Raw genomic sequence first — 10,265 nt, 5'->3', positions numbered from 1 at the left:
TCTCTGCTGCTTGTTAAGAGGGGGGTTGTACAGTAGCCTTTATCTGTGATGTGAAAGGGCTGTGATGCAGGGGTGTTGTTTTGTCATACCTGCTGTTGTTGCGATATTGCCGCTGCTGGGGAAAGATGCTCTGAGCAAACTTCCCCTTCAACAACAAGAGATTTGGTGAGAGCCGACACTCTGCAACATACTAAAGCACCGGGGACATCGTTCGGCTTCCTCATCATCACCAGTCCTATTGATGGGATCTTCATTACAAATCCATGCTGTGTGGCTGAGCTTTGTTCAAACTGTCCCGCTGACATACAGGGAAATGTGTATAAAATGATGCTTGAGATGTTTTCTGTGTGAAAAAGGTAAAGGTAAAGGTGCAGCCATAAAACAATGCCATCTTAGGTTTGAATAGGTCACTCAATATAAGCGTAATGTAGCTTCAGTGAAGTCTTGCAACCAGCAGATATAGAATATGTTTGTGACATTGTCGTACAACATGGAAGTGAATGTGTTTTTCTAACTTTTTACTTAAAGGGAAATTTAAGAAGAAACCAGAATTACATTGCAAGCTCACTGTGGTACCTAAAGGTCTTAACATGCCATGTAGGCCTACAAAAGTGGTTGATCATTGTTCACTCTGTGCTTTATCTTATTTAATTATGTAGAGGAGACATGCATGATTGATTTCATGCAAAAAACTGAAACTTTTATATGTGCTGTTTGCCTGCTTTTTAATTTTGAACGTTTGTAGCTATAGATATCACTGTACTTGAATGACACTTCACAGACAGGAAATAAGTCTCATAAAAATAATTCCGTTTCCTCCCAGCGGTTGTCCCTCTTGTCGTGCTTTCTATCATTCTCTGCCTCTCTCCGTTTCTCTCTGTGTCATGTAGCATCTGCTTCTTCCACAGACAGGCCAATCCATCCTCAGACTGTGCAGGCCTGCTTTGGAGGGGCGTGTTTGCCAGCCTGCAGTGGATCAGCGTTCTTATTGTCTCTGAGGTGACAGAGAAGCCATTGATAGCGGAGCTGGACCTCACAGTTTGCCCATGCTGGAATGTGTGAGATCACGACAGCTCAGGCACACAGAAATAGGCCTTGCAGAATCCATAAAATGTGACACCAGACTACTTACATTTTAGGCATTTGGTTGATGCTTTGCTGCAGACAGACGTATGAGGCGTGAGCAGGTGTGGGCTCGTGCATGTTTTTGCAGAGGGCACATTTGCTGCAGCAGGGATCAAAACCTGTGACCTCTCTGGTATGGAGCTGAGCCTTAAAGCACCCTCTTAAGAAATAAAAAATCTTCGCGAATGCCATTTTTCTTAACTTTTGAGTCAAGAAAAAGAAACAAGGAAAATAATACTCTCAAGAACAGCTCTTGTATATTTTCTTGACTCTCTAATTATGTTTCTTCCTATGAACCTATGAATAAATTTTTACTCTTTAAATTAAAATTTTCAGATTTGTCTCTCTTAAAGTGAAAAGCAAAGTTCAAAGTCTTCATAGGATTCCTTATACCAAGCATTAAAATTAGGTGATAAGATCATAAGTTAGATGGGTTGGGTTAATGATTTGGTGTGATGGTTTTGTCGCCTAATATAAAATTTATATTACCTGATTGACAGCATTAATATTGACAAATATGCTTATTTTAATTAAGAAAGAAAATCTGTCTTCTCACTTCAGTGGTAAAATTAAATCAATTTGTAAGAAATGAGCAGTCAAGAAAATATTCAGGAATTGCCCTCAAGAGCAAGTTCTTAATAACATGAAATTTTTTCTCCTAATGTCATTTCTTATGATCTATCATAAGATTAGATTTGTGAATCCTGGTCATTAGTACCAGGAGCTGGAGATGTGACTGAAGGATTCATTCTGAGGAAGACTCTGGGTTGGAAATGGTCAGGACTGACAGCCATCATTGCTCTGCTTGGTGGAATTAACAAGATTCTTGAAAATGCTTTGTACATTTCTGTTGTGTTTATTGCAGCTGCATATGTGGCAGAGCGGCAGGGAGATATTTTAGCTTCCTCATATGTAATGTTAACAATAGGAGCAAACAACAGGAGCAAACCAATTTAAATACGCTTTCATGTGCAAGTGCTCAACAATGCTCAACACATCTCACACAGGAGCCGCATCTGTGGGTTTCATTTCTGTGTTTTGTTCCTCTCCAGTGCAGGCGAGCACACAGTGGCTGAGGCTCTTCACCCAGCAGCTGACCCCCCACAGCTTCGTCTCTGACTCAAGCCTGGCAGCCCCAGCAGAATCAACCCTTTGTGTCCACGAAGAATGTGTCTTTTCTCACTTTTTTGGGAAACAGAGGCAGAGAGGGATGGGGGGCATGAGTAAATGAGACAGATTTAAATGTTGATCTGTGATTTATGCTGCCTTTGTAGGCAGGATAACATAACACAAGTTTTCCCTGTTGATAAGGGTGAAGATACTCTTACCTTTCTTTTGATTATGAGTTAAAAAATCAACACCACATCCAGAGGAAACAATCTTGATTCACTCCTCATTTAAATACATTTGTAAAATTGAAAATTCATTTTAGAAAGCAAATACAACTTGAGATCTATACCAAGAAGGTCTCTTGTGTTGTATGCAGTAATCATCTCATCTTATTTATGGTTCTGAAAGGATGTCATATCTGGCAGCACTACTATAGCTCAATGGGATCTTGTAAATATCCCAATTTAATGTGGATAACACCATGCAATTTCCTGTTGCAAGATGGGCTCAACACAAAAGACAACGCCAACAGCACAGAGGCACCCAGAGGGTCTGAATCTGGAGGAGGAAGTCTTATTTAAGCAAACAAGACACCACTGGAAAAGCAATTAATGGGCAAAAAATATTAAATTTTCTCAAAGGGTAAACCAGAGGTCACTTTTGTGGACAACTAGGGGTTTTTTTTCCCATGCAGAGAATTCACTGAATGCACTTGTTGATGTTATTTGAATGGCCTTAGCCATAAAATCCTCTACCTAACCCTGCAGGAAGGATTTTTATAGAAGAGTAAGTCACATTTTTTTCCTAAGTGATATCCTACAAATCAAAAGAGAGAAAAGGCTGAACTCTTTCTGCCTGCTGCTAAACTTGTTCAGTCAGAAAAATGATGATTTCCTGGAGACAAGGCGACTGCTGCTTCTTGACACAGATCACAGACCACTAGACTTTGCCCAGGCAAACATAGAGGGCTTAGACAAAGGCACCGCACAGAACCAAGGAGCAACGGGAATAAACAGGACAGATTTGTTACAGACACATGCTAAACGTTTTACTTTTGTAATCAGCCTACCATTTTTATCTGTTAAAAAAGTGGGGAAAATGGTCTTGGACTCTTTTCCAGGATTACAGGTTTTAAGGGAATTTGTTTCAAGAGTTCACTTTTTATACACCAGTCTCATGGTTTTCCCGTGTAATAATTTAGTCCCATGTGGTTGCTGATCTGGTGACACTCCTCCAACATGTCACATTGTTTTGAGGCCAGATCAGATTCATGAGGCTCATGTGGAAACAGGATGTTTTGGATGAAGAGGTGACTGAGAGACAGTGGCTGTGTCACGCTCTGCTCTGTTGTGTAATCTACACACTCTGCTGGGAAATACTAAGTGAACAATTACACACACACAAAAACACTATGAGAAAATACTGAACATTCTTGCAAAGACAGACATACAAAATCAGAGAGATCTTGCAAATGATTTCACTTCACCTTTTGGCTGAGGCCAGTAAAAAGTGAGCTGCTGAGATTCAAAGTTATAAGAAAGCTGAATCAGGAAGACACAGTTTTGAATGTGAAAAGTGAGGAGAGGGGTTCACTTACAGGGATGACAGTGGTCCTGTGGTTGGTGAAGCAAGATTGTATTTGTTTGAATCCCAAGGCATTTCACCCTCAGACACTCCAGTGGGAGCTGCTGGTTTCACTGGGCAGCCCCCAGGTGTGAATATGTGTAACCCTCACCCAGGCTGTTGCTATAAATAGTTGTTCCTCTCTAATTCGCCAAGTTGGATTAGAATAAAAAAATAAAATAAAATTATGAGAGCAACAACTGCCATCTGAGATGTAAAAGAACTCACAGGCCATTTTGCGACAATATAAAAGTAGTTTTAACTATAAGTGAAATCCAACAACACCCATCAAACTCATTCTGCGGTGTGTTTTGTATATCTGCTATGAATGCTGAGGCTTTCCTCAAACCACTGAATGCACTGCAGAGGTCTGGGCATGGGGCAAATGCCTCCACAGTGATGTGTTTTCCATCAGGCTGGTTTGCTTTCCACAGAGGACAGTTTGAAGTGCACAGGAAGAAAAAAAAAAGCAGCATATTAGCAGTAATGGCTGAGGTTCTGCGGTCGCTAGGTTTGCCTGGGTTGGAATATTAGGCTGTATCGATGTCCAAACAACTCGGTTTCTCTCTGAATGATTATAGACACACAGAAAAGAGACAAGATGTCTACCACTGAAAATAGCAATATATGAAGCAGAACAGAAAAACACACATGCACATATATTCATTCATTTGTTGTTAAAGGCCATGGTAAGACCGTCTCTTGAACTGTTGGCTATAACACATTATAGGGTATCACACATGCATCATAAGCACATTAAAAACATCATATATGAATCAGATAATTATAATGCTGTGATACAAAATATTTACTGCTGGGGCCTCATAGTTTTTTTTTTAATTTTCAACATAAGTGCATCATAAACACATTATGGTGTCATCATAATGTTATCAGAAAATATCATAATAATAGAAATGTAATTGAGATTGCATTTCTACAATCAAATGCACTACATTACATTATGAACATGTTATGCGGTTGTTTTAAATTTTATACAAATAATAGAAATAGTATTAAATAGTACTAAATTAATCATATGAACTAGTAAAAAATGTATTAATACTAAAATGTGTATTTTTTGTTACACATATATTTACTAGTAGGATCCCTTTTCACAGCACCCAGAACCGCATGTTTCTAATGGTCAAACAGAGCCAGAGCCTGGTGGTGTGCTTGCTGGCTCACTGGAAAATGATTTGCTACAAGAGTCATGAGATGACAACTGACAATATGTTTTTACATTCATTATGAGTCTTAAATGTCTCGTTTGTGTTACATACTAATTACCCCTTGTACTGCTTAAAGCCCGTCACTGTTATATTTAGATACACACACACACACACACACACACACACACACACACACACGGTCACATATTTTTGCACGACATTATGGATTCTGGTGCCAGCTTGTGCCTCTGCCTGATGCCTCCTCAAAATTCGAGTTGGCATTTGAATTACAGGGTGTAACAAAGCTGTCTAAATCTGAGCACCACCACACATATGAACTGCAGACATAGACAGCTTTACCAAACACTGCGCACCAATTTCAGATCCACAAACATTGTTAAAAATGTGTCTGCCGCTAACCACACACCAAAAGTTGTGTTACGTTGAACAGGTTTAGATTTAGTAGTGGAGTTAGAGTGAGCAAGAGGAGATGGAGGGCGGTGACCAGGCGAGCCACATAGTACGTTGATTTCTTATTCATTCTGCTGACTTACCTGAATATTCAGCGAATGTTTAGTGTTCAGTAATTTTACATCCTACCATTCAAACCTTTTTGCCACGTCTCACTGAAACACAGCAACATTTTGGAGGATAGTGAACTACAACACAAATAAAAAACAAACCATCATCACCACTGCATATTGCATCTGGTCAAAACATCATTACTGAACAAGTCGAGATTTGCTCAGGCTTCAGTGAGCACTTTGTCATTGCCGGCCACCTTTATGAAAATTTGCCCATAGCCTCTCCCAATAACCCATCTGCATTTAATTAATCCTACCATCTCATTTTCTTTGAGTCCCATCTCCCCTGCTGCTGTAGCTCATGCTTTATAATCTATTGATATTAAAATATCGTGGTGATGATCATATCTTCCCTTCCTTTTTAGATCTTGCAATTACCTAATTACTTATCTATATTTTTAATCTTTCAATTTCTAGTGTATCTAGTGTTGTACCTTACATCTGGAAAACTGCTACAGTTACCCCTCTGTACAAAAGCACTGACAAAAACTGTTAAAGTCCTTGATTCACTGGATCTCAGTCAAATTTATTTTCATTTCAAAATATTGTGCCCCAGATCCTCATCAGTCTGGTTTTAGACCCAAGCATAGAACGATTACTGCTGCTACCTTGTATGTGTGTGTGTGTGTGTGTGTGTGTGTGTAATAAACAATACTGCATGCATCTATGACAGGGTGGACACTGTGCTGCACTCTTTGTGGATCGTTGATGCAACTGACAATTCTTTACTCTTAATTAAGTCGCTTGCTGGAGATTGTTTTTGACTCAAATGCTTCTTCTTGGATTCAAACTTATTGAACTGACAGAAATCAAAGTGCATTCATTGGTTGTAAGCACTAAAAATATTTGCCAGTTGTTAAAGGTGTTCCACAAGGTCCCATTCTTGGTCCAGTTTTATTTACAATTTATAGCAACAAACTTGCCCATCAGCTGCAGAGCTGTCACACCCAACAATTCCCTCTCACTGGCTGAGAGGGAATTGAGGCTTCCTCCTTAAATGACTTACAGGATGCTCTACTGTCTAAAACTGGCTTTTCAAAAACAAAGTTTATGGTGTTTTCTAATACCACTATAATCACTGTAATATGATTTCTAATGTCACTGTAGCAACCATCCACCAACAGATTGAAGTGATGTAATAAACCTACTATACTGCATCAGATTTTGAGTTTATTCGAAATATTTATAGAGCTATTGGTAAAGAGAAGTGTGGAGGGAGATCCCTACTATTCTGGCCCAAGGTGGGAGATTTTCCAACCACACTGGATAAAAGTGTCTTTAGTCACTGTGCTCCAGGCTCCTGGAGATATTTGTGCAAGTATTTGCACAATACTTGCAATGAATGTGCATGTGTATATTTGAAACGGCAGACTTGAAGATGACACCCAGAGGTCACAGCCTTCAGTCCTCAGGTTAGCGGTCAGAGGTCACATGGGGACATTTGTCACAGCTCATGCCTGCCACACGCCTCTCCTGCTCCTGTTGGAGTCATTCCCTGTGCTTTAGGGAATCCCTTTTTTACTGGCATCAACTAAACAAACACATGTAGGAAAACCTTTTCTCAGGGGAATGACAACAATAGGGTAAGATGCTGGAGAGCACTCGATGTCTCATGTTGCTATTTCAAGCGATGTACAACAATATTTGGGTCTTTCGTCTGACAATGAGAGGGTCAAAATAGCCTGTTTCCATACCAACATGTTTAAGGGCCGTCCAGTAAGTGCAGAAATTCTGTTTGAAGAGTATCTGAGGAGCATGGCTGTGATTGTTTTATATCAGAGACTTCAGAAAGATACGATTCCAACAGCATGTGACCTCTACACTATTTCTCTGTCCAGCTCTGTTAATCTGTGTGCATGTTTTAACCATGAATATGTGCCTGTCTGGGAGCACAATGGCTTGTTTCATACAATGATCACCAGCTCCCCTAGACATCATCTGTCTCCCCATCAGACAGACACACAGGGAGTGAAGGATTAACCCTTACCAGTTCCCCATGACTCACACACAACTGAAACCCACTGCTTTGGTGAAAGACTCTCATTTCATTACTCTCACTGATCCAAATAGCCAGCTTTTTTCTTTTTTGCACAACAAATTGCAGCTCCGTGATCTTTTAATAATAGACATTATTAACACACACACACACTCTCTCTCTCTGAATATATTTATCACTGTATGACATATAAACAATTTAATACTTTAAAAAAAAAAAAAGCCTTTTCATAGTAGGATACCGAGGGGGAAATTTAATTTGTGATGAAGCCGTGTCAAAGACAAATTTCTGTTTTTATTGAAGAACAGACAATAAAGTTTCTATTCTATTCTATTCTATAAATCACTTCAAATCTTCAAATGGAGGCCTGTGGCTTAATGACAGTAAACTTGGGGGTCCAAAACAAAGCTGGAAAATCACTGCTGTATTGTCTCTGTATCCAGAGACCATACCATGCTCTACTTACTGTTCATATTCACACTGTAAACACATTGTGGGACAGGTGGCTAAATCTTTAATTTTATGTCACCTGGATTATTATCCACCTGTATGGTCATCTGCATCTAAAAGTCAAATAAAGAAATCACAAACTGCCCAAAACAGAGCTGCCAGGTTAGTATTGCATTGTCCCATGAGAACAAACGTTGTCAGCATGCACCGTCAACTCTCATGGTTAATGGTAGAGAAAAGGCTGGTTTTTAATGTAACTAAATTCTTCAGAAATACTGTGTTTTCCTTTCAGCCCCTTTTCTTATATAAACAAATTGTTAGGTGCGACCAGGTTCATTCTCACTTGACTAGATCAGCTGATGATGGCCAGATAATGTTACCACGCCCAAAATCAAATTTTTTAAAGAGAACAGTTATTTATCGTGCCATCAACCATTGGAATAATTGTCCACTGAATATACGAAAGCTGAATAGCAAAATATCTTTCAAGTACCACTTAAGACTGTATTATTTAAATCTGTGAGTGGAGAATGACCATATATACTGTATGAATGTAATAATGAATGAAATGCTGTAATAATTTAGTCTGAATAATTTTTGATGATGTTTATAATGTTGTCTACAATGTTTTGCTGCTTTTACATTGCTACTGTTATGTGTTTTTTTTTTTTTCTTTTCTTTTCTTTTCTTTCCCTTTTGGACCTCAGGAAGACTAGCTCGTCCTACTTTTGTGACAGCTAATGGGGATCCTTTTAACAATAAACAATAAACAATAAACTTTGTGCAATGACAATAAAGTTTAATCTAATCTAATCTAATCTAATGGCCCTCATCCATTTTCGGTCAAAACAATCCTATGCAGAGTGTTGAATAGCTGGGCCAAAGAATGACTTTCATTTTGATTATTTATCAGATGAGGCTTAAAATTATTCAGTTTTTCACAGAAAACTGAAAATATCTGTGTGTGTGTGTGTGTGTGTGTGTGTGTGTGTGTATTTATATGTCTATATCTATAGAGAGAGAGAGAGAGAAAATCTGAGTGAAAAGCCATGATAGTAAATCTGTATAGTAGAAACATGTTTTTTTCTGATCGTACAAGTCACTACAAAATGATCTCATGACCCCTCTGGGTCACAACGCCCAGGTTGAGAACCACTACTTATGTTATCAGCAACAGCCTGGAGTTAAGCGAGGCAGGCTTAAGGCTCTTGGTTCAAATCCAGGTGCTCTTGAGCAAGGTACTTGGCCCTCAGCTGTTCCTGTGGAGCAGCTCATTGACTGGAAACAGAAGGCTGTGTTTGTTCTGGGCAGCTCCCAGGTGTGAATGTGTGTGAAACCGTGGGCTGCTGCTGAAAAAGAGTATGCGAGTTCAGGCAGCCTCTTTTAGTGTACAGGCTGTCCAAATGAGTGAGCAGTTTTCCTAACCTCTGTTTCCTTTCTGGTGTTCTCCCCTCTTTCAAAACTTAATTTATGCTTGGATTAAGACTCAATTTCCCTGGAAAACTGTCAACAAGAAATGACAAGTATGCAGGTCTCTCAGTTTACCTTGAGGGCTCCTTGCTGTTCCAGACTATCAGTCAAGTCCTGTTCAGAAAAGCACCTGACTCCTGAGACACACAGAAGCCTATATTTAGTCCAGGTTGTAAAAACAAAGGCCAACAACAGTCATGTAACATCCCAGTGTGTGGGTGAGCGTCAGGACTGAGTGTTTCAGTGTGTGTATGTGTGGCTTGATGCACCAGTGTCTAGGTGTGTTTGCATATGTGTGTGTGTGTGTGTGTGTGTGTGTGTGTGTGTTGATGCCTTTTTTCCTGTTGTAGCCTAGAAAACGCTGAGGACTGCCATTACAATGGTCCATTGTCTCTGGGCCAACACTCAGCTTCCTGGCGGGTCAGAATTCACGGAAACAGGGGTGCAGCCCAAACAAAGACATCGGGGTCAACTGCTTTAGTGGACCCCTGAACCCAGCCCTCTATATATCAACCTCCTCACACAATTAAACCCCGTCCCAACACACAGGTCCCCCTTACATACAGTATTCAACGGCAGCACATCTGGGTTTAATCAGAACTAGGAGTCAGGCCTGTATCTGTTCTCCAGACCATGGCAAGATTCACACACAAAAAAAAACACTTCTTAGGATTAAAAAACAATCCTCTTAAGCCATTTTTAAAAATTCATTCAGTGTTAATAAAAATGCTAAGTAAA

This window comes from Myripristis murdjan, chromosome 8 (assembly GCF_902150065.1).
Source record: "Myripristis murdjan chromosome 8, fMyrMur1.1, whole genome shotgun sequence".
Classification (NCBI taxonomy): Eukaryota; Metazoa; Chordata; class Actinopteri; order Holocentriformes; family Holocentridae; genus Myripristis; species Myripristis murdjan.
Note: the sequence above shows the minus strand (reverse complement) of the source record.